This window comes from Canis lupus, chromosome 23 (assembly GCF_048164855.1).
Source record: "Canis lupus baileyi chromosome 23, mCanLup2.hap1, whole genome shotgun sequence".
Classification (NCBI taxonomy): domain Eukaryota; kingdom Metazoa; phylum Chordata; class Mammalia; order Carnivora; family Canidae; genus Canis; species Canis lupus.
In genome coordinates, this window is record NC_132860.1 from 10,208,994 (window position 1) to 10,230,241 (window position 21,248).

The 21,248-nt window shown below is 39.1% G+C and overlaps 1 long non-coding RNA gene across 2 annotated transcripts in view; it reads right to left on the reverse strand.

The window, feature by feature from the left end:
* Positions 1 to 19,861, reverse strand: part of LOC140614715 (uncharacterized) — a 45,858-nt gene extending 25,997 nt beyond the window's left edge. Inside the window, exons 1-4 of one of the 2 annotated variants that reach the window (XR_012015500.1) lie at positions 19,546 to 19,861; positions 14,730 to 14,790; positions 10,176 to 10,294; positions 7,870 to 8,444 (exon numbers count right to left, since the gene is read on the reverse strand). This is a non-coding gene — a long non-coding RNA (uncharacterized lncRNA). Of the gene's footprint in view, positions 1 to 7,869; positions 8,445 to 10,175; positions 10,295 to 14,729; positions 14,791 to 19,545 lie in introns of those variants that run through there. The other variant, XR_012015501.1, reaches the window with a different exon arrangement.
* Positions 19,862 to 21,248: the final 1,387 nt, after the last annotated feature.

Below are 21,248 nucleotides of genomic sequence, written 5' to 3' on the forward strand. Positions count from 1 at the left end.
TTGATTACCATTTTCTGTTCTGTAGGACTGAGCTATAGGTGTTATGTCTGAAGTAACTGTGAATTTGAGTAAATTGAAGAAAAGGAATATTGGGGTTATAGATTAATTTGCCTGTTTTAACTAGTATTTAAAAAAAATCAATAGCCTCTCCCTTTTTTTTTTTTTTTAAAGAAATAGGCCCAAGGGCACCTGCGTAGCTCAGTTGGTTAAGTGTTCACCTCTTGATGAGGTCATGATCTCTGAGTCATGGGATTGAGCCTCACATGAGACTCCATGCTCAGCGGAGAGTCTGCTTGAGATTTTCTCTCTCTCCCCCTGGGAGGAGTTGCACACATACTTTCTCTCTGTAAAATAAGTAAATCTTTAAGAAAAATAAAAGAAATAGATCCATATTAATTTAGGAGTGAACTGTATATTCGACTTGAGCTTATATTCTTTTACCACTTCCAATTCCATTCTTTCTGCTACTAGCAGAGGTTTTAAGAAAGAAATAGAGAACTACCCATCTTGAATTAGATCAGACTAATAGTTTTCTTTTTATTGCTGGTATGAGATTTAATCTAAGAACTGTTATTAAAAGTCATTTATGGAGAAATGATGTCTTGGATCTGCTTCAAAATAGGCTGGTGCAAGGGAAGAAAGTGGGCTAAGGAAGTGAATGAAATAAGATTGATCATGAATTGGAGTTGCTGAAGCTGGATGATGATTACATGGGGGAATTGCTATACTATTCTATTTTTCTCTATAGTTGAAGCTTACTATTTTTAAGTGTGGGTTTTTAAGAATGAGTTTATTTGGGAATAGCAGAGACTTGGAGTTTGGGACATACAAGCTACATCAAGGTGATAGGTAAGTCCTGCAATCAAAGGAGAGGAAAAGAAGGGTGTTTAATGGAAAAGAAGGAGGAAGTTGGGGGGGGTTGTTTTGTTTTATTTTGTTTAAAGATTTTATTTATTTATTCATTAGAGACATAGAGAGAGAGAGAGAGAGAGAGAGGCAGAGACACAGGCAAAGGAAGAAGCAGGCTCCATGCAGGGAGCCCGACGTGGGACTCGATCTCGGGTGTCCAGGATCACACCCGGGGCTGAAGGCGGCGCTAAACCGCTGAGCCACCCGGCTGCCCAGAGGGGTTGTTTTGAATGAGAATCCATGGAGAAAAGCAGGAATTTGGGGGTAATGATGGTTTTTCATTGGCTGACTTATCATGGATTTCTTGTAGAAGATTCAGTATGCACTTTTTTTCCTGTTGGGACCTGTAATAATCATTCTTTCCAACTCATGATTCTTCTGTAGGGATCTGTAATTGATGCTGTGATGAGGCTCCTTCTGGCCTCCCATTCCACTTTAGTGAGGTTTCCCTTTATTAATTTTCACAAAAGCAAGTAAACGCAGTTGTAAGCATGAATTTAATTATGAATGATGCTTGGTCCTTTTTTGTCTAATACTCAAACTATTGTATTACCATTGAATACTATTGAATTCAACACAGTTGAAACCAACACGATTACTTAATAGGATTACCATCATTATATAACCAATTATGTAAAAATTATTATGTTTACTTAATGGTTTTAGCTGACTCAACAAGGAGACTTTTGTCATAAGGTTCATGACTACTAACCAGATAGGAACTGATGTCATGTGTTTTAACAGCACAGTGGGGTATGTTTACTAATACAAGTATTGGTGGTCTTTAAAAGTATATTTTGTGGTAGAGGAGACCAGGGAAGAGAAACACGATCATAGGATTTTAGAGATGAACAGATTGTTAGAGATCAATGTCGAGTGCCAAGTCATTGAGTTTGTTAAGCCTACAATAACCTGGGACGACAATGTAGTCCTAAAGGCCAGGCCAGATCTAAAGCAGCAACCAAAGGAAACTAGGTAAGACTGGAAGTAGGAAAACACCTTGTGGTGGATGCTTCCAGCTTTTCACTCACCTCATCAGCCTGACTTCCTTGTATCTCTGTATAGAATGCAAAGTTTCCATTACTAAAATATTATGATACACCTTAGGTTAATATGCATAAAGTTAAATTTGCTTAAATCCATTTTTGTGCACCCAGGAAACATCTGTAACATAAAAGCTCAAGAGCCTCCATGGGTTTCTACTTAGTTTGCAAAGGCAGAGTTTGAGGTATTAGGCTACTCTTTATACCATGATTATCATGCTCATGTGACTCCCCTTTTTTTAACAGCTGTATTTTCCCTGGAGGTCCATGCCTGCAAGACAATAATTTAGCAGCAGCATGGAGTAGACCATTCTTATTTTCCATGTCACAGGGCCCTTGGCAAGGAACAAACTTCTGGAAAGGGCCATGCCACACTGAAACCAGACTTAGAAGAGAGAGGATCTGTACTTCAGGCAGTGTGGATCACTGACCAGCCTGTGGATTGGCTACTTTGGGCTAAGTGTGTACCCCTAATACAATGAGCTAAAGTTGAAATTAAAATGAACATGAGTGGCTGCACCATTTCACATTCCCACCAACAGTGCAAGAGGGTTCCCTTTTCTCCACATCCTCTCCAACATTTGTGGTTTCCTGCCTTGTTAATTTTCCCCGTTCTCACTGGTGTGAGGTGGTATCTCATTGTGGTTTTGATTTGTATTTCTGTGATGGTAAGTGATGCAGAGCATTTTCTCATGTGTGTGTTGGCCATGTCTATGTCTTCCTCGGTGAGATTTCTGTTCATGTCTTTTGCCCATTTCATGATTGGATTGTTTGTTTCTTTGCTGTTGAGTTTAATAATAAGTTCTTTATAGATCTTGGAAACTAGCCCTTTATCTGATACATTATTTGCAAATATCTTCTCCCATTCTGTAGGTTGTCTTTTAGTTTTGTTGACTGTATCCTTTGCTGTGCAAAAGCTTCTTATCTTGATGAAGTCCCAATAGTTCATTTTTGCTTTTGTTTCTTTTGCCATTGTGGATGTATCTTGCAAGAAGTTACTGTGGCCGAGTTCAAAAAGGTTGTTGCCTGTGTTCTCCTCTAGGATTTTGATGGAATCTTGTCTCACATTTAGATCTTTCATCCATTTTGAGTTTATCTTTGTGTATGGTGAAAGAGAGTGGTCTAGTTTCATTCTTCTGCATGTGAATGTCCAATTTTCCCAGCACCATTTATTGAAGAGACTGTCTTTCTTCCAGTGGATAGTCTTTTCTCCTTTATCGAATATTAGTTGGCCGTAAAGTTCAGGGTCCACTTCTCGGTTCTCTATTCTGTTCCATTGATCTATGTGTCTGTTTTTGTGCCAGTACCACACTGTCTTGATGACCACAGCTTTGTAGTACAACCTGTAGTACAATCTGGTGTTGTGATGCCCCCAGCTATGGTTTTCTTTCACTGTTGGTGGGAATGTGAACTGGTGCAGCCACTCTGGAAAACTGTGTGGAGGTTCCTCAAAGAGTTAAAAATAGACCTGCCCGGGATCCCTGGGTGGCGCAGCGGTTTGGTGCCTGCCTTTGGCCCGGGGCGCGATCCTGGAGACCCAGGATCGAATCCCACGTCGGGCTCCCGGTGCATGGAGCCTGCTTCTCCCTCTGCCTATGTCTCTGCCTCTCTCTCTCTCTCTCTGTGACTATCATAAATTAAAAAAAAAAAAAAAAAATAGACCTGCCCTACGACCCAGCAATTGCACTGCTGGGGATTTACCCCAAAGATACAGATGCAATGAAACGCCAGGACACCTGCACCCCAATGTTTCTAGCAGCAATGTCCACTATAGCCAAACTGTGGAAGGAGCCTCGGTGTCCATCGAAAGATGAATGGATAAAGAAGTGGTCTATGTATACAATGGAATATTCCTCAGCCATTAGAAATGATAAATACCCACCATTTGCTTCGACGTGGATGGAACTGGAGGGTATTATGCTGAGTGAAATAAGTCAATAGGAGAAGGACAAACATTATATGGTCTCATTCATTTGGGGAATATAAATAATAGTGAAAGGGAATAGAGGGGAAGGGAGAAGAAATGGGTAGGAAATATCAGAAAGGGAGACAGAACATGGAAGACTCCTAACTCTGGGAAACGAACTAGGGGTAGTGGAAGGGAGGGAGGGCGGGGGGTGGGGGTGACTGGGTGGCGGGCACTGAGGGGGGCACTTGACAGGATGAGCACTGGGTGTTATTCTGTATGTTGGCAAATTGAACACCAATAAAAAAAATAAATTTATTATTAAAAAAATAAAATTCACAAAACAAAAATAAAGTAAAATGAACATGAGGATGCCTGGGTGGCTCAGTGGTTGAGTGTCTGCCTTTGGCTCAGGATGTGATCTTGGGGTCCTGGGATTGAGTCCCACATTGGGCTCCACATGGAGCCTGCTTCTCCCTCTGCCTATGTCTCTGCCTCTCTCTCTCTGTGTCTCATGAATAAATAAATAAACTCTTAAAAAATAAAATGAATGTGATACAACATTTGTCTAAAGATGCAGAATGGTGTAGTAGACACCACATATCTGGGAGAAATGATTACTATAATTGAGAGTTAACCGTGTGCAGGCACTCTGTGAAGATCTTCGCATATGCTATTGAATTCTGCAATAATCTTATAAGGTAGTTGTTACCATTTTACAGATGGAGAAATGAAGATTTAGAGTGGTTAGGTAATTTTGCCAAAATTACATAGACAGTAGGTAGCTGACCCAGGGTTTGAATCCAGGCCTGCCTAACCCTAGAGCATGTCCTTTTAACTGCTATATTATACTTGAATCTTCTCGGTAGACCTGGACCAGATAATGAAGAGTCTTACATACATAGGTGGAATAAACACCTGGGATAGCAGCCTATCTGTGTCCCCTTCTCTGAGAATTGTCCCTGAACGACCTGCATTCTTTCTCTGATTACAGCATATGGATTCCTGATCCAAGCTGGGCCAATCACACTGGTTCAGGAGCATTGGACTGTAAAGATCATATAACTTGAAAGGCTGAACATGCTCTTTGAGGGCAGCCAGTTAATATTTGTTGTCTACTATGAATCAGGCATTGTTCCAGACATTAGACAGCAGTGAGCAAAACAAGAATCTGCATATTAGAAATATTACACTGAACAAAGATAAAAATTTTGCCAGAGTTTGCATTCTAGGGTCCTTTGTAAGAGGTACAGGGGAAGGTCCTGGAGGGTCCGATAGAGGAAGTCATGCACCTTGTAGCAGATTCCATCGTTGTTCTCTATTCCCCTCTGTGTACCCATTTTCAATCCATGGTTTCTCAGTGGATAGAGTTTACCTCCCTGTTCTTGACTTTGAGCTTGGCCAAGTCACTTTGCTTTGGCCAATAGTATAGTAATGGAACTGATGTAAGCAGAGTACTTCAATGTACCATTCTTTGTATATCTCATTTTCTTCATCTGTTTGTCAGTGGACATTTAGGTTTGACCCATGTCTTGGCTTTGTGAATAATGCTGCCTTGATGTGGGAGTGCAGGTCTCTCTTTGAGATCTTGATTTCAATTCCTTTGGATATATACTCAAATAAGATTGCTGGATCAATGGTAGTTTTATTATTATTTTTTTAAAGATTTATTTTAGAGAGAGTGCACGGGGGAGGGGCAGAGGGAGAGAGAGAATCTCTCAGACTCCGCGCTGAGCATGGAGCCCCTGATGCAGGGCAGAATCTCACAATCCTGAAATCACAACCTCAGCCAAAATCAAGACTCAGACATTTACCTAGGCACCCCTATTTTTTTTTTTTTTGGAGGAACTTCATTATTTCCCTAGTGGCTGCAGCAGTTTACTTTGACAGTAACAGTATGCAAGTGTTCCCCTTTCTACACATCTTCACCAGAACTTGCAGATTATCTTAGTTTGTATTAATAATAGCCATCCTATAACTGCTATGAATTGATATCTCATTATCATTTTGGTTTGCATTTCCCTGATGATGAGTGAGGTTGAGCATCTTTTCATATACCTGTTGCTGGCTGTCTGTATGACTTTGGAAAAGTGTTCAATTCCTTGCCTAAATTTTTATTCAAGTTATTTGGATTTTTTGCTAATGAGTTGAAGACATTCCCCTGCATATTTGGATATTAATTCTTTGGATGTATTTTCTGACATTCTATAGGTTGCCTTTTCATTTTGTTAGTTGTTTCCTTTGTTTTTCAGAAGCTTTTAGTTTCATGTAGTTCCACTTACAAAGTTTTGCTCCTGTTGCCTATGCTCTTGGTATCTTTTCAAGAAGTGATTGCTAAGACCAATGTCAAGAGCCTTTTCCCCCATTTTCTTCATGGGGTTTTACCATTTCAGGTCTTACATTTACATTTTTATCCATTTTGAGCTAATTTTCTTTTCATTTTGAGCTAATTTTTATGTATGGTGTAAGATAAAGGACCAATTTCCCTCCTTTTTGTGGAGGGAACCCACAAGACCATTTATTGAAGAGACTATCCTATTCTTGGCACCACTGTTAAAGATCAGTTGACTCTGTATGTGTGGGTTCATTTCTGGGCTCTCTATTCAGTTCCATTGGTCTATGTGTCTGTTTCAAAACAATCCCATCTATGATAGCATCAAAAAAATAAAACATTTAAGAATAAGCTTAAGGGGATGAAAGACTTGTACACTGAAAACTGAAACACACAAAAAATTGGGCAGACACAAATAAGTGGAAAGACATCCCATGCTCATGTATTGGAAGAATTAACATTGTTAAAATGTTCATACTACCCAAAGTAACCTATAGATTCAATGCAATCCCTATTAAAATCCTAGTGGCATTTTTTTCCCCCACAGAAAGAAAAGAAATCCTAAAATTCAGGTGGAACCGTGAAAGACTCCAAATAGCCAAAGCAATTTGAGCTAAAGGAGTAAAGCTGGAAATACCACATTTTATGATTTTGAAATATAAAGCTTTTTAGGGTCTCATGAATGAGAAGAATCTGAAAATTCTACAACTACATTCATTTTTCACTAGGGATAAATTAAGTGAAGATATACCATACTTGATACTTCATTGCAGATATGATTTGTACTAGAACATCAAGAGCTCTTTAGCTACACAGCCTACTGTATAGGTTTTGCTGCCTCTAAATACCTTTTGTAATGAAATGGTTTTGAATTTACCTTGGAAATACCAGCTTCCTGTGTTCTACTGCAAAGGCTACAGCATATATTTGTAAAAACTTTTCTGCTCACTAGGACACCTTGTTAATTACATATTGAGCTTGGATCAATATTGGGGTTGTTGACGTGCAGGCTGTTTAGGAGTTGAAGGCTTACCCAGACCATCTGCCAAACCCTACCCATTGGAAATGCTTTTTTCCCTGTTACTGTAATGAAATCACTAAAATCATTTCCTGTTCCTGGTCCTTGTTCAGATCTTCTATCTTTTGTCAATAAGAGGATATTAAAATACTCCGGAAAGTCCACACATCCTTTTCATCCTGGTCTACAATGTAGCACATGGCTTTGTGTTTTAGTGCTGGAAATAATATATAATGATGTCAAGCCTATTGTAATAAAAAAAAAAGGGGGGGCTGCTTATTAAACTCTTTCTCCAGCTGGTTTTCCTTTGACATCATGGAATCTGTTTATAATGACTTTTGACTTTTATGGGCTTTCCCCTTTACTATTCAGGGTTTATGTGATTACATGAGAAATTGAAATGTTTAGGGAACAGTCTCTTCATAGGACTGACTTTCCTGCTCAGTCAGGCCTATTGTGCATGCAGATTATAACAATGGGACAGTGGGAAGGGAAGACAAAGAGACTTTCTTTATTCTCCTGGAGGAGTTTGACTTCCTGAAGCATGGGCTTGCTTCAAGGAAGAAGTGTACATTGAAATGGTGGGTAGGTGGGTGGGCAAATGCATATTTATTATAGCCCTCAATTCAAGAAAGTGCATGTACGTGGTTTTGTTACAAGTCACTGAGTCAACACAGCAGGATCATACAGTTTTATTTGGAGTGGTCTCTGTTGACCCCATACCATTTGAGGAATTTGGCATCTCTGTAAATTCACCCTTCTTTTCAGACTGTATTTGGAAGGGTGATGGCATTTGTAAATCCATGAATGTGCTTTCTTCAAAGTGTGACTGGTATTGGACTTTTCCTTCTTGTACCCAGGAGCAAGCATTTTCTTGGCCAATCAGCAAGTTCTTCTGGAAGAAACAAATCCTTTAACTGCCCCTAGAGAAGTCTGTACTGTGTCACCACAGGGGGAAAAAAAATCTGATGTTGTAGACCCTGGAACAAAGTCCCTAATTTGAATTCTCTAAAATTTTTTAATGTTTGTTTTAGGTTTGGACGAACCAGGTAATGCCCTGTTTGTCCTAATCAGTTCTAGAAGTGACTTCAGTTTTTAAGATTTTAGTAGTCCATATTTAAAGTGATTTAGAGACTTGTTTCTCCAGATGCACCCTTTGCTTGTTTCCCACAGCAAGTGGTATCTGAATGGTTTTCAAAGATCCAGATTTCACATTTTCAGATGAACTTGAGTAATCTGAAAATCATAGAAGATTTTATTTTTCTTTTATTCTGTTTGGACATGTTTTTTTATTTATTATTTATGATAGTCACACACACACACACACAGAGAGAGAGAGAGAGAGAGAGAGGCAGAGACACAGGCAGAGGGAGAAGCAGGCTCCATGCACCGGGAGCCCGACGTGGGATTTGATCCCGGGTCTCCAGGATCGCGCCCTGGGCCAAAGGCAGGCACCAAACTGCTGCGCCACCCAGGGATCCCTGTTTGGACATGTTATAAAGTGGGTCTGCTGTCTCTTTAGAGCACTTGCTTGAAAACACAATTTTTCACAACAATTTGTGAAGCCCTCAAGGATTACTTTATGTTTTAGGAAGTTGTATCCTGAACTCTTGTGGCCCCAAAGGAAACCAGGAGGATCATGCTGCAGAAGCCCTTTGGAGGAACGTGCCAATTGCTCCGTAACCGTGATTTGGCTCTCCTTTGATGGAGAGATTAATAGTTTCCATAATCATATCATCCTGGTTGCTCTGTGCCCAGTTTCCTCAGACTTGAAAGAAATGGAAATTAATTGAAAAGGAAAAAAATGTACCTCTTGCCTCCCCTCCAAAGCCTCTCATCTGGAGAAAGGATGAGAAAGAGATTCAAAAGTCTGTTGCCTGTGGAAGCCAAGATGTTTATTCTCTTTTGCAGTTCTGGAGGTAAAAATCCAGGAGAAAGCAGCTGGACAGCGGGCATGAAAATTAGGGCACAGCTGTGCGTATACAATTCCAAACGGAAGAAAAATATTTGGTAGTGGACCCAGTATATACTTGGAAAGTCATCCTATGAAGCTGTGAGCACCTGCTGCTGGAAGTAAGTGCTGAAGAAGCAGAAAAGGGATTTTGTAGCTCATGTGATTGTCATCAGACAAAATGGTCTGCTTCTATTTACAGAGAAGGTGCTACGAACTTACTTGTCACATCCTGGAGTTTGGGAAATATTTTCTTTGGTTAAAATCTATTCTTTCCTGGCTCTGAAATTCCTAAGCTCAATTCTTTCTTGCCCCCACCATCACTCTGACCAGTTCTCTCACTTGTATGCTAGTGCTGATTTCTGTAATGTTGCTCTTGAGCCTCAGAGGATTTCAGTGGGCAGAGGATTTGGTTGCCCATGGGAGAGTTGGGATATTAATAAACCATTGATCTCTTGTCATATCTTCAATCAGAGATGAACTTCCAACAGGTGATCACTAAGTGTTTTTTGAAGTTTATCGAACCAGTGAAATAGAGACTGAATTGTACATGAACACGTCTCACTCATTCACGCCACAGTATGTTGTGATTTGTTGAACTTGACATGTGTTAAGCACTGATTGGTTTGTGGGACTAAGAAGGTGACAATTCAAAATAGGAGCTAATTAATAGGTGTTCATTCCATTAGTCTCTGAAAGTCAAGGACCATGTCACTTCCCTTGAAGTGATGAACTCTTGTTACCAGACAGAGAGCCAGTTACAAATTCAAGTTCAGCCACTCAAAAATCATTACTCAAGAGACAAGTGATGGTGGGAAAGGAAAGATTGCTTTATCCAGGAAGCCAGCAACTTGGGAAGGTGGTGGACGAAGGTCTCAAAGCTCATCTTCCCCATCCAGAGGACGGCAGAGGGTTTTAAAGGGGAAGGCATGGGAAGTGGGAAAAGGGGCTATGTGCAGGAGAAGCAGGTGCCCAGGTGGTTACTTGTATGTCAGTGTGACCCTGAGCAGACTTACTGGCAGCAGCAGCAGCAGCTGTTTTTGAATGTAGTCAGGCTTTATCTTCTGGGAAAGTTTGGTCCTTTACTCCTCAAGGCCAGTGATCTGCACATCTCAAGGAAAGTAGGTCAGTTCTGCTACAGATCAAGAGACATGTTAGCATGCAAGGAGTGCATAAGCTTGAAGCAAGTTAGCCCTTAAGATGGATTGGGGTGCTGTTACACTTTCATTCCTGCAAGTTATCTGTGGAGATTTAGGACTTTTAATTCTTATATAAATACAAAAGGTAGATTGGTCCTTTTCTGGGTGGATGTCTCCCGGCAGTTTATATGCAGACCCGACAGCAAGCACCCTTCCAGCACTGGCCACCTTCAATGACAATTAAGGACAGAAGATAAATGTTTGCCCTCATTCCTCTTTGGGACCTTACAGGTATATCCCCTCTTAGGCTGCTCCCATTCCAGCCTAAGAGTTGGCCATATCCCACCTGCAGAGAGAAGCTCTGAGTTTTAGCTTTTCCATGCTGCCTGAATTCCCTAATGCAGTGTCAGTGCTGAATTGAGAGCTAGCAGACATACGAACAGGCCTGCCATACCAAGGCGTGATGATGTCAAGCAGAGGCTGGAGAGGAGAGGTAAGGGGTTGGGGGCTGGTCCAGGAGGCTAGAGCAATGATGTGTATATAAGAGACTCCAGGGTTTGGTACAGTTGGGAGCTAAAATGAAGCCCCATCACCTAGGGACCATTGTGGAGCCTGACCCAACCCAGAAGAGAAAATCTTGAGTTTATATTAGCTGTAGGACACAGTCTCAAACAATGGTGAAGTAGCCAGCACTCTAGAAGCTGAGGTCAGAATTGGAAAGAACACAATCCTTTTCACATCTACCATGAAGTCTCATAGTTAAACTCCTCTGGATACCATCTTAGGAAGAAGCTCTTTAAGACACTAATTTTTTTTTTTAAAGACTGGACAATTCTTGAAGGTCCTATCAATTTCAATTGTTGAACCAGAGTAAATTTAAACTGAATTGGTTCTTTGGTTTATTAATTTCCCTACTACTAACAGATGGAGGCTCCAGAGAAATATAAGACTTGTTATGAACAAAATGAAGCTGTACTTTTTCACATCTGGATAACAGTATGAGTTGAACCTTGAGACCCTATTATGTGGGGAAAAGAGTCAAAGGGGATGGTAGTTACCAAAGTTTTAACAGATAAATGAGAATCTTTACAGACTTCTTTTGGTATTTCTACATCTGTTTCTGACAACATTCTATATTCCTCTATGTAGATTTATTTCCATGAAAACTATTTTTTCATTACATTTTAGGAGGCTGGAGGTTTGCTGACTGACTTTGTATTTAGAATCCTCAGGGACCACCTAATATATATGTCATGAAGCATCTTTTTCTTGGAGTAAACTCAGAATATCCTTTATAAGCTGGCACATCTAAAGGAAAAAAGAAATTGGAGAATTCCAAATCTAGTTTACAACCAGTCTCCAATGTAAAACAGGAGAGACTGCCTAACTCATTTCATTCCTATATTCAAACAGCATCAACTGATTCCCAGATATATGTCAGACACAGTGCCAAGGGCTGGGAATCCAGGGCTTGGAACATGGCAGTTGTTCCACAAATGTTAGTTGCCTAAGTGAATGAAAACTATTTCTATCCAGAGACCTAATTACCTGAAACTAATAAAGCTTAACCTTTAAACAGTGGTTCCCAAAGTTTAATGCCCATAGGAATCACCTAAGGGTCTTTAAAAAATGTTGATACCTGCCCTCCTGATACGTTCTAATTTAATTGGTACGGGGTGCAAACTGGGCATCAGGATTTTTAAACCTCCCCAAGTGGTTCTAATGTACAACAAAGTTTGAGAAGTACGTGAAGGCCCTCTAACTTGCTCAAGTCCCTTCCATAGCCCCTAGGAGGTGCCTGACAATTTCAGCTGTGAAATTTGGTATTCTTTTTCTTGAACAGGTCTCCCAAATGGAATAAGCTTCAGGTGGCACAAAACCTGGATCCGACCTTCTGTATCCTTGAGGAAGTCTTAGTCTAGTCAGCAGGTTACTTAGCCATCATGAGTTTTTCAGAGGTATGACTTGGCAGAAGGATGCAGATTAACAGTGCTCCTATGGCTATCACCACATAAAAGCTAAACTATTATAAGTAACACATGTTACTTTTTGTGGGTTTGTCCCTCTTGTGTTTTGGTCCATGACCTTGGCAGTGGATATTTGCAGTACTTTTGAAGGAACTCTAGTTTGGAGTAGAATTGGTTGCTACCAGTGTCAGGGTTTTGGGTTTTGGGGTTTTGTATTATGATTGGATTTCATGGTTAGCATGAGGTTTATAGCATTTCTAGCACCAGTGCTTTGCAAGAGACACACTGGTTCTTTTCTGTGTGTCCGGAGTTCTGTACCTCACCATCTCCCTGTCTTTCCTACGGGGAGTTGCCTGGTGACGCTTATGAGGCTGATTTAAAGCTCTACAAAATGTACTCAGTGATTTTATTACAGAGACAAACAATAACCATTTCTGCTGTATATGTGGGCCAGTTGGCAAACAAAATGGTCACATGTGGAATTTCTGCTTCTTTGCCTTGGGCCAGGTGAACATCCAGGAGTGTGTGTCCCTGACTCTCAATGGGATGAGCATGCACACAGCCTGAAGAGGAAAGAATGAAGCAGCTCGCTGTTCAGGAGCGTTTTGAAGTGTCTGTGAACTTGCTAAGTGGCCGTGTGAGCTGATTTACTCATATCATCTACAACGTACAGTCTACTCCTGGGTTCTTTGAGGCTTCCTTTTTTGGGCCCCTTAGGTGTATCAATGCCTACTTAGCAAGTCATATCCATGTTGTTTACACATCTGAGTCTCAGTGGTTTTGTTACCTTCCAAGGAAAAATTTACATAATACATAAGCCAGAGTCCTCAGTGATGACTAGAGGCAGATTAAAGGCATGGCTGCTTCTCTTTGTAAGGAAAGACTGGGGCTTTTTAAAATTAATTTCTGTCACAATGTGGAACCTATAAAGTCTTCTGTTATCTGACACCTAAGAAAAGGTGCCTCCAACTAAACCCAGGAGTAGCATTCCTTTTTTCTCCATATGGTTTTTTTTTTCTTGATTCTTCCAGATGGTCACATGTAGATTATTTGAGAATCTTCCTGATTATTGTAAAAACTTGGCCACACTACCATGAGCTCAGTTAGAAATACAAAGGAGGAAGAGGTTAATCAAGTTTTCTCATTTTCCCTGGTGTAGACTCAGGGATACCCTTTTGTAAAAGCTTCAGAGACCATTAATTAGACCAATGTGACTGGCTTTGCTTCCTTTGGCCCCAACAAATGCTGTTTGACTTGTAGGAGAAATGACTAGTTGCACTGAATGAGAGGGGTGATAATTCCTCTTTGAACAGTACAAAGCAAACATCAAGATAGCAGACATTGGGGGAACCAAGTGTGCCTGGACAGCAGGGCCCATTTCTCTATGCACAGTTGTTTTCAAATGCTGTAAGATAGTCTCCTTCCTCCTTGAACATCTGAACAATGAGCACTGCCTAATTATTTGGAATGCTCTGTATTTCCATAGTTAATGGTGTTTTCTCGCAGTTTGCTTTATTAATGTGAGCAGGAATGCTGCATTTACCATGTCTTTTATGAAAGTCCTACCTTCTGGACTTAGAATGCCCTGACTCTTCTAGATAGCATTTGGTCCTTCATAATTATCTCTTAATAACAGACAAGGGAGGCTTCTTGTGACTTAGAACCCAAAGTCAAAGAAGGCTAAAAACGTGAAGAAACTAAAAAAATCCTTTGGGCTCTGTAGTCCATTGCTTGAAATTTTGTGGTACATTGAAGTGAAAATTACCTGGGCTAAGTGAGACCTTGGACTCTGGTCCCCCTCCGTCACTCGATGTGACTTTAGGTAAGCTATAATACATAGCAAATAGAAGGCTTTGTCATGACCAGTACTGATTGGGCTGTTTTGCTCAGTGTGTTTGAAATGACCACAGGCCAACATTTCTTGGAGTAATATGATGAGACAAACTTATTCAAACAAAAAGTAGTGTTTCCAATTGTAATTTTTAAAAGCGTAATTGAAAATTGAAGTAGATTTGGAATGAAACTTGCATAAAGCTGTGGTAAACAGCTTTGAGTTGGACACAGCTCTTCCCGTAAAGCCATTCGGGTGTTATCAGAGATGAGTGCTCTCTGAAGGTGTCATGTTGTGAAGATTACTGTGCTTTTTGGAGGAAGATTTAGTAGATTTGGATCTTGAGGACTCAAAAGAGATTATGTCCTGGCCTGATCTGTCTCCTTCATCCCTTTGCCTCATTAGATTACTTTGCATTTGAACATGGGTGGAGTCCCATATGGTCTGTAACATCTGAGGTCTTGTAGAAACAGTCTCCGATTCAGACTCAGATACATACATGGGGCTTTGACCTTTCTGATTAAGGATTACAGTGAGCATTTTGTTTTATCATCACATTTTTCATTTCTCTCACATTTGTATTCATTCATTATTTCTCCACAAACATATATTGAATAATTACTTATTGAGTACCTTCTCTGTAACAGGCTCCTGTGTTGGATACCCGGCTCTAGGGACGAGCACAGTCCTTGCTCTTGAGGAGTTTATGGTAAAGGAGAGAAACAAGGAAACAAATAATTATAATCCATGGACAAGAGTAATCTCAGGAAGCATCCCCTCCTCCCCTGCCCTGTGATTTTGGTTTCTGGAGGATGGTTGAAGTTTGTTTCAGAGATCCCCTTTAATTAAATGACAAAATCTAAACTAAACACATATGGGAGTTCAACCAAGTTTCATCTTAGAAGTGGTAGCGTGGTGAGTAAAACAGCCCAGAGGAGACAGACCAGCTAGTTTCAGGTTCTTTTTATGCTATTTACAAGCTGTATAACTTTGGACAAGTCACTGAACTTTTTTTTTTTTTAGAACAAATTTATGGAAATTTTATTGACAGATTAAAGAGCGTGGATTTTATTTTATTTTTAAAAATTTTCCCCACTTATAAAAAATTTATTTAAATGCAATTAACATATAATGTATTATTGGTTCCAGAGATAGAGGCCAGTGATTCACTCTTACATAACTCCCAGTGCTCATTACATCACGTGTCTTCCTTAATGCCTATCACCCAGTTACCCCATTCCCCACCCACATCCCCTCCAGCAACCCTCAGTTTCCTATGGTTAAGAGTCTTTTATGGTTGTCTCCCTCTCTGATTTCTTTTTTTTTTTTTTTTTTTAAAGATTTTATTTATTTATTCATGATAGTCACAGAGAGAGAGAGAGGCAGAGACACAGGCAGAGGGAGAAGCAGGCTCCATGCACCGGGAGCCCGATGTGGGATTCGATCCCGGGTCTCCAGGATCGCGCCCTGGGCCAAAGGCAGGCGCCAAACCGCTGCACCACCCAGGGATCCCTCCCTCTCTGATTTCATCTTATTTTATTTGTCACTGAACTGTTCTGAGTCTCAATTACTTTAAGGACCAAAGTAAACAATATCAATAAAAGTACTTTGTGAAATGGGAAGCATTATATAAATTTAAGAATTTTTTAGGGAAAAAAAAGTTTGTCACATGCACACACACACATACACTGAAGAATAAAAAGCACAACTTTTACTTTGGGCCTACTTTTTTTTTTTTTTTTTTACCCGAAAAAACATTCTTTTTTACTCTGAAAGGATTTTTTAATCATACACATAAGCCACATTGTGATATCCAAAATAGTTCTTCCTTTTACCTGTCTCCAGTCACAAGACAATTAGAAAGTATGCATTTTATGGCACTAGGGTGGCTTAGTCAATTAAGCATCTGCCTTCAGCTCAGGACATGATCCCAGTGTCCTGGGATCGAGTACTGCTTCAGGCTCCCTGCTCAGTGGTGAGTCTGCTTCTCTTTCTCTCTCTCTCTCTCTCTCTTAAATAAATAAAATCTTAAAAAAGAAAAAGAAATTATGCATTTTAGATCTTCAATTTGTTTAAAGCATGGTATTAAAATCCTTATAGATGAGCCTCAGAACAACTTTGCAGAGAATGATTTTCTCTGAGGGGTGCATACTGTTTGTACTTTAGTCTTACTGCATAAAAAAGAAAAGTTCTCCATACATTTTATACAGTATACACCCACATTTAATATATTCCTCAACAACTCAACACTAAAAAGTCAACATGTCCTTTGCCATCTTAGAAGTGTAACATCTTGGAATTGCAACTTTTAAAAGATAATTGTGCAGATCGTGAATGCTAGTGTGACTTTGCAAACTTTGATGAGGCATTCATATAACGATTTGGGGTTAAAACATATTAAAATAAATTTTCTTGTCTGTGGTGATATTCTTCTGTATTGGAGAGCCACAGGAAAGGGAAAAGTAAGGAAACTTGGCAATTAGTGAGTGCTTCTATGCTAGGACCAAATCTAGGGAATTTACATACATAATCATATATGAAACAAAAGCACCTGGCTAAGTTACAATTTTTTATTTTTCATAAGAATAAAAATTAAATATATGTAGGGTTATTAATATATGTAGGGTTATAAATATATGTAGGTTATAAATATATGTAGGGTTAAGCATTTTACATCAATTGTGGTGTGCACTAACTTAAAGTAGGATGGAGGAAAACAGGAGTTGCCCACAAGTAGGTTAACTGTTATGTCCAGAAACATCACTTTAAAACAAAACTGTACATTAGCACAATATTAAAATTACACATTTTAACTTTAACCTCTCCTGAACTTCCATGCATATAGCATAGTTGTAGGGGTGAAGATATTTATGGGATGAAAATAAAACGATGCCACAGGCTAATCTCAACTGCTTGCCAAACACCTCCCCAGAATGATCCTCATACAACTCAGAATCACAATCAGCATGTTCATGCTGAGTTAATCTTCCTCTTAAAAATCTTTTGTTCTTATTTTCACCCCTTAATTAATAGATTTCTGTCCATTAAGATGCTTAATTTAAAATTTAGGACCATCCTTTAAAATTTCCCTACCCAGATCTCCAATAAAATCTGGTTGGCACATTTTATATATTCTCTACTCCCTGTCTTATGCATTATTCTGTGTAACCCACCATCATCCTGGACATCTGCTTTCCTGGGAACCTTTCCTTTAGGTGTCATTACTTTTCTCCAGGATTATTAAGATGGCCCAGCTTGACAGCATTTTGCCTCTCTACCAGAGTTCATTCTTCATTTGCCAACTAATTTGCCCAAACCTTAGATTGATCACAGCCTTTTTTTGCCTTAAAACCTACTGTTTACAGAGAGAAATTTATCCAGTTGACCAAAGATTTTTAAGGCTAGCACAGTACACTCTTGCCATTCTTGCTACTTACATAATCTGACTACAACAGTCTCATGAGGGAAATAATGTCTCTGTTTTCTGGATGAAGAAAGGTTCAGAGAGGTTACAAAATTTGATCATGCAGTAAATGGATGAGTTGAAATCTGAATTGAAATATGACTATACAACCTATTTTCTTACCTAAAAATGCTTTTCCTATATTACATGAACATTGAACTGCCATCATACAAAATGCTATATAAGCTTTGTTATTTTCCCAAGGAGACACACGAAGGGACAAAGATAGCAAGTTTCCAGAACTGGAACACTTTTGGTCATACGAGTATTCTGAAGGTATAAATATTCATGCAATCTTTTGGAAAAAAATTTTTCAAGGATTTACTTCAAGAAAATAAAAAATTAATTCACAGGATAGAAGAAACTAACTTATGGGTCAGAACCCTTTCATTTCATAAAAAGGGAATCATTGCTTCAGGTGTGGCTGGTTCCAGATATTCAAACAATATCATTAGGTCCTGCTTTTTCTTTATTTTTCAGTAGCGCTCTTCTCCATGTTGGTATCACTCTCAATAAGTCTTTGCCACTGGATGACTTTCACTAGTTGTCATCCTTCAAGGTTAAAGATAAAAGAATCTCTCTTCTAAATTGTGAACAAGTTCTTGGGCCTGGTTCTCATTGGTCCAAATTAAATCATGCGGGGGATCCCTGGGTGGCTCAGTGGTTTGGTGCCTGCCTTCCGCCCAGGGTGAAATCCGGAGTCCCAGGATCCAGTTCCACATCGGGTTCCCTGCATGGAGCCTGCTTCTCCCTCTGCCTGTGTCTCTGCCTGTGTCTCTGCCTCTCTCTCTCTCTCTCTCTGTTTCTCATGAATAAATAAATAAAATCTTAAAAAATTAAATCATGTGACCACCATTGACTGCCCGCCTCCCTTAATCTGGCTAAACGCTAGCAATTCTCTGACAGACCAGTGTAGAGTCATGTGACTATTCTAAGAATGGGCGAGCAGAGATAGAATCAAGTACAAGCAAAGCAAGTGGACTGAGAGTGAGAGTCCAGAGGGAGTCCTAAGAGGAAATAGGTTCTGTTAACAGAGGAAGAGGAAATGGATCCACAACATCAGAAAGAATACTATTCTCTACAAGCAATGAACTAATAAACCAGGAAAATTGTTAGTTGAGATCAAATAATCGATGGTAATGTGGCATTTGATGCAATCATTAAACGTTAATGTGCTAAAAACAATTTGCAAATAAAATTCCAGGTGATTTCAATATATTTGAGGCTCAATAGAGATTTGTTGAATGAATGAGCGAGGTGTTATGTAAGGAAGTTTGAGATAGAGTGGGCAGGGGAGAAAAGAAACAAGAACATTCTAAATTCCTTGTCTTGTTAAGGAGAGAGGTTATAGATAATGATTAATCTTGGTATTGACAGGATCATATGCATTGTTTATTAAGCATTCAAGGAAATTACTACTGAAAAAGGAAAAAATGTGGAATTTCTAAACCACTAGATTACAAAAGGGAAAGGTGCAAAGAAAATTTGGTCAATATAGCAAAAATCCAGTTGCAAAAGGAAAAGAAATAATTCATGTTAAGACTAAATGTACCCATTATTCAAATCTGTTAAATCTCATTGTTAAAAGGTAAAGATTTTTCTGTTGAGACAAAATCAATTTTATGTTGTTTAAAGGAGGCAAAGGGGACAACACACAAAGAAAATGACAAAGGAAAACTAGGTAAGTGATAAAATAGAAGGCAGGAATAGAAAACTAAGAGTAGAATTCAAAGCAAAAGAATTTAAAGAGACACTTAGGTTATCTTCTAAGTGACACAACGAATATAATAGCATGTCTCTCTCAAAGGCTTGTTATGAGGATTCCAGTCCTTTGAAGCAGATGTGCCATTATATTTTCACTTTACAGAAAGAGAAACCAAGGCATGAACGAGTTAAGTAACTTGCCCCAGGTCACCCAGCTAAGTAAATGGCAGAAGCATTTGGCCTCACAGCCCATGGCTTAACTCCTATGCTCTAAATGCTCACCTTTATAGATTCTTTGCACCTTACAGTAAAAAATACTTGGTCTCTTAATATTTGGTTCTCATCTTCTTCCTAGGCTTACAGGAAGACTAGACTTGGCAGCTGTCTTGCAGTAAGGAGGGGCATTGTGATTCGCCTTAGCCAATGAAAGAAGCATTTAAGAGCTAACGTGCCACCTCACCACTCTATTTCCTCTCTGGTGACTGCCATAGGTTGAGATGGTGGAGGCACAAGATGGAAGTCACCTGAATCCCTGAGTAACTGTCCACCTAGAGAAGCACATGGAGGGGAGCTGCCCTGCAGCGGCTCCCAGTGGGTATTGGACTTAGAGTAAGAGAGAAAGAACCCTTTATTGTGTCAGCATGATGCTCTACCCTGATTATTACATATCCCCAAATGAAGAATTCATATTCTCTTCAAATTTAATGGAATATGCACTGCAACGAGCTACAAAGAACATTCTCATTAATTTCCCTAAGTAGAAACCAGACAGGCACATTCTCTGACTCTGGTGCTCTAGTGTAATAAAGGGGGAAAAAATTAAGGTAGAAACTAGAAGAATGGAACCACGTGGAAACCTTTAAATAATGGATAATTTTCTAGGAAAATGTTCAATACTAAAATTACCTCAGAAAGAAGCAGAAAGCCTTAAAGGCTAATAATATTCACATTGGAAAAGTAGCAAAAGAACTACTCTTGTTTCTATCTCAAGACAACAGAAAATGGTGGGAAATTTCTGAATTATTCTACAGAGTTAACAAAACCCTGTTAAGCAAACTGGATTAGAGCAGTCATACAAAAGAAAGCTACAGGCCAATTTTTCTATTACTGTGGATGTAAAAACTCTAGACAAAATGCCAGCAAATAAAATTTAGCACTGTATTAAAAGATATATAATAATTATGCACATTTAAAAAAAAAAACCAGCATGACCAAAGTGAGTTTATCTTACAAATATAAACACTCATCTTACAAATATTTAATGTTAGGAAATCTTTTAATAGATTAATAGATTTAAAAAAGAGCTATGTGATCATTTCAGTAAATGCCAATAATTCATTTGATAAAATTTAATATGTATTTCTGAGAAAAACCTCTGTACAGTCTGAAATAAAACTTAACATACCTATAGCAAATATGATTCTTAATTAAGACATTAGAAACATTGCCATTAAAGTCTGGAACAAAACAGGATACTATTACTAAACATTGTTTTTATAGCCCTACCTGACACAGTAGGATGAAAAACAGATATAAGGTATAAATATTAAAAAGAAAAGAAAGGATAAAAAAATGCTATTATTTTACACAACTTATTGTTTTTCATTTATCATTTTCTTGTCAAATAAAACTCAGAAACAGAAACTGCATGAAATTAATGTGCATCTTATTGAATTATTAAAAAGCAATACTCCTATATCCTTCACCTAACTCAAGAAATAGAACTTTGCTAATCAACTAGAAGCCCATCCATATGCCCCCTCTCAGTTGTAACTCCTGCTTTCCCCCAAAACAAACCACCATGCTTTTATGATGATCACTTATTTGAAAGGCACTATTATTTTTTTTCAGTTGCCTTTTCAAATGATATGATTGTGTACCTGTGAAGTCAAGAGACTCACCTGACTGACCTGTTAGAACTAATGAGATCAGTAGGATGGACTTTGCTCCTACAGTTGTTCTCCCACTTTCTAAATCAATCCATT